This window comes from Cupressus sempervirens, chromosome 8 (assembly GCF_028749045.1).
Source record: "Cupressus sempervirens isolate cs-2001-9-10 chromosome 8, ASM2874904v1, whole genome shotgun sequence".
Taxonomy (NCBI): Eukaryota; Viridiplantae; Streptophyta; class Pinopsida; order Cupressales; family Cupressaceae; genus Cupressus; species Cupressus sempervirens.
Window position 1 is genome coordinate 835,343,646 of NC_143125.1, and position 3,274 is coordinate 835,346,919.

At 37.0% G+C, this 3,274-nt stretch overlaps 1 pseudogene across 1 annotated transcript; it reads left to right on the forward strand.

Moving 5' to 3' along the window:
- The first annotated feature begins 631 nt into the window (after positions 1-631).
- On the forward strand, positions 632-2,882 carry LOC149545001 (protein MIZU-KUSSEI 1 pseudogene; annotated as a pseudogene). Its single transcript, XR_016355089.1, has 2 exons — positions 632-1,121; positions 1,805-2,882. The product of XR_016355089.1 is annotated as a protein MIZU-KUSSEI 1 pseudogene (transcript).
- The last annotated feature ends 392 nt before the right edge of the window (positions 2,883-3,274 follow it).

Below are 3,274 nucleotides of genomic sequence, written 5' to 3' on the forward strand. Positions count from 1 at the left end.
ATCTTTTGTTCATTCTGGTTCACACTACGAATGGATTTGTGCAACCCATTCCCCACACTCAACAATGTCAAAAGGGTGATGTGGAAGAAGAACAGTATGGACGGTCCACCTTTAATATACCTCAAATAACTATGGGACAAGTATGATTCCTTTTAACTTTTTTCCTTCCTCGCGCCCCAAAAATAATACATTTCCACCAAACCTTTCAAACAGCACGCTTTCTCTCGTGGTTTTTATTATTGCATTTCAATAAAGTAGCCATGTGAATGATTTGTCTCTGTCGTTAAAGAATATATTTTAGAAAGGAGGAATAGAAGTCACATATTTATATATATACTAAGCATAAGTGTCTTTCTATGAAAGAGCCATGCATGAATACAAAACTCTAGAATAGTTTGCTGAGTTTAGAAATGATTGGTGAGAGAATTATACTAAAAGAAAAGTGAGGATTGGTGAAGATAATTTGTGTTTGAGGGTAAAGATTATTGAAGGCCTCGAGAGGCGTGCAAAGGTTTCCATCCCAATAAAAATACATTGATAATTTTGTTTATATAATCAAATAAAGTTCATTTTATAATCAATCATTCTCTACTCTTGGACTATAAAATAGTCATGGAAGATTGGTAGTTTTACTCATCTCTCTCTTACTAGTTTATACGGTAAAATAGCTAAGAACATTGAGATTTGTGTTCATCTTCTCTAAGCTGTGGCAGTATTATTTTCATTCATCAGTCCTTTTGAGTTTAGTTTATAAAAAGGCTGTGGCAAATACACTGAATTTGTAAATTGAAATGATTTGAGGTAGTGGAAGCAATTATAATCCTCCATCAACAAAAACTACTGTTGAAGCAGCTGGAGAGGGAAAGGTTGAGGAGTACGAGGGAAAACCTAAAAAAAAAGCCTGAAGACCACTGCCACACAAAACTAAAAGAAAGCATTCAGAAATTCTTTTTGCAGGTGGGCATCCATTCATTGCCAGCAGAAAAAGCTGGCCAGGTATACTCAGCATCTGCACCACGATCTCTTTAAGCTCTTCTAGATCTCTGACCCCTCCACACCATATTTCTCTCCAAGGATAACATATTCTAAATCCTCCCTCTTGGATCAAGTGCAATATCAAGGTTTATAATACTCTTTCTCTGAATTTCAGTTTTGTTTATAATGCTCTTTCTCCGAATTTCCGTTTTGTTATTCAGTAGTTTGATATTATAAAATTCATTCATTATTGCGCCAACTCTTTTTGCTGCAACTATAAATGAATGTTACTAGTATACAACTGAATCTCTGGGTATAGTTCATTCTACGCACAGACTATCTAGCTGAAGGATTTCGACATTACAGTAACGTCTTAATCCTGTGGGCTTGTTGAAATGAATGTTTTATTGGTAAAGCCAATTTAAATGGACATGATCTTACTAGTCCACCAATTTTTATTTATTTATTTATTATTTTTCATTACAGTCTTGTTCCAATGCTTGCTGTTTCTTGGTGTAAAGTCTTAGTAGAGAGTCTAAGAGAAATTAACCTAAATAATGTTATAATGGTATAATGATCTTTACTGAATTGTCGGTAATATCATTTTAATGGACATAGGATTTTGTTATCAGTTGTAAAGATTTCAGGATTAGGGTTTTGTTTTCAGTTGTTTGTGTTTCCCTCAATCATGCACACGCTGAAGAATTAAACATTTGAATATACTCCATTTTCATGGACCTGTCCATTCTATGAACAGAGAGATTCCTTCATCACAACTCTTTTCTAATGACGTACTTTTATTAACCCTATCTTTTTTGTCTGGTTTTAGGGCAAAATGAGGATGATAGATATCAGCAGCGAGCGGAACGCAATGCAGATCATAGACAGGACTACTTCAGTGGACTGTGAAAAAGATGTCCGCTGTTGGCCGAGATCGTTGAAATCTCTTGTAGAATTCATGGTTCCCTGCTGTGGATGCCAATCAATCTCAGGAGGCTCAGTGGACGACGGTGACACTGAATCAACACTAGGGTCGACTGTGACGGGCACTATTTTTGGCTACAGAAAAGGCCGAGTGAGTTTTTGCATTCAAGAAGACCGCCAGGGTCCAAATCTTTTGCTGCTTGAATTCGCCATGCCAACATATCTCCTGGCCAAGGAAATGCAGTATGGGTTGCTGAGGATTGCATTGGAGTGTGATAAGGAGAACACAAGGGAGGGTTCCTTGTTTTCTGTGCCCGTTTGGACTATGTACTGCAACGGACGTAAGGCAGGGTTTGCCATCAGGCGCCATGTTACTGAGAATGATAGAGCAATTTTGAAGGTGATGCAGTGTATTTCTGTGGGCGCAGGGGTGTTGCCTTATAGAGAGACCAAGGCTGATGAAGGTGAGCTTATGTATATGAGAGCTACTTATGAAAGAGTTGTGGGCTCTTCTGATTCGGAGTCATTTCATATGATCAATCCAGATGGGAGCACAGGGCAGCAGCTCAGTATTTTCCTCCTCCGATCGTGATGAATTAAATGGGTTTCTCATGTTTCTTGGCTTCATAGAATTGATACCTATGTTAGTTTTAAGGAGTGTTTTAAGTTTGCTTGATCCTGTTAGACTTCTATGCATTGTATTTATCTTCATCTTGGTCGTCTTGACGTGATTATTGTACCATAGAGGGGATGGAAAAGATAACAAGCATCCGATTGTAGATATAGGCCCAAGGAAATGTTAACAAGTGAAAAAAAAAACATTTCAAATGGATGCTTTTATGCTATGTCAGACGAGACAGATTCTGTATCTTCTGGCTAATTTAAATTCGGAGTGAAGTTCACCATACCCACAAGCTGATTAGTGCAGCATAACTTGTTACAACTGTGCACTTCTCTGAATAAAAATCTAAATGTTAAAGTTATATGCCCTCGCCTTGATTCCTTACTAGTCTTGAGTTTTGATTGTTGGGGTTGAAAGTGCCTTTCTGTATAAAACTCACCTTTTCAAAATGTTGTTTCTGCAGCAAGACTTTATGCTACTGTGTAGAATCTTGTGAAAATGCCCTTGTCATTCTTTGTGACTCAAGAATCATTTTATCAATATTTGGATTCTTTTTCTAATTTGAACGTACTAATCTCTACTTAGCATGGAAGATTTGAGGAATGAATGTTGTTTTTTGACATATTGTACATCCAGTCGAATATGCCTAAAAAGGGTACTATAGAAAGGAGGAGTTGAAGAAATATCCTAATGTGAGAGCCCTTTTCTTTATCATTATTTCTAGTTATGGTAGAATTCTAATATGAATACACA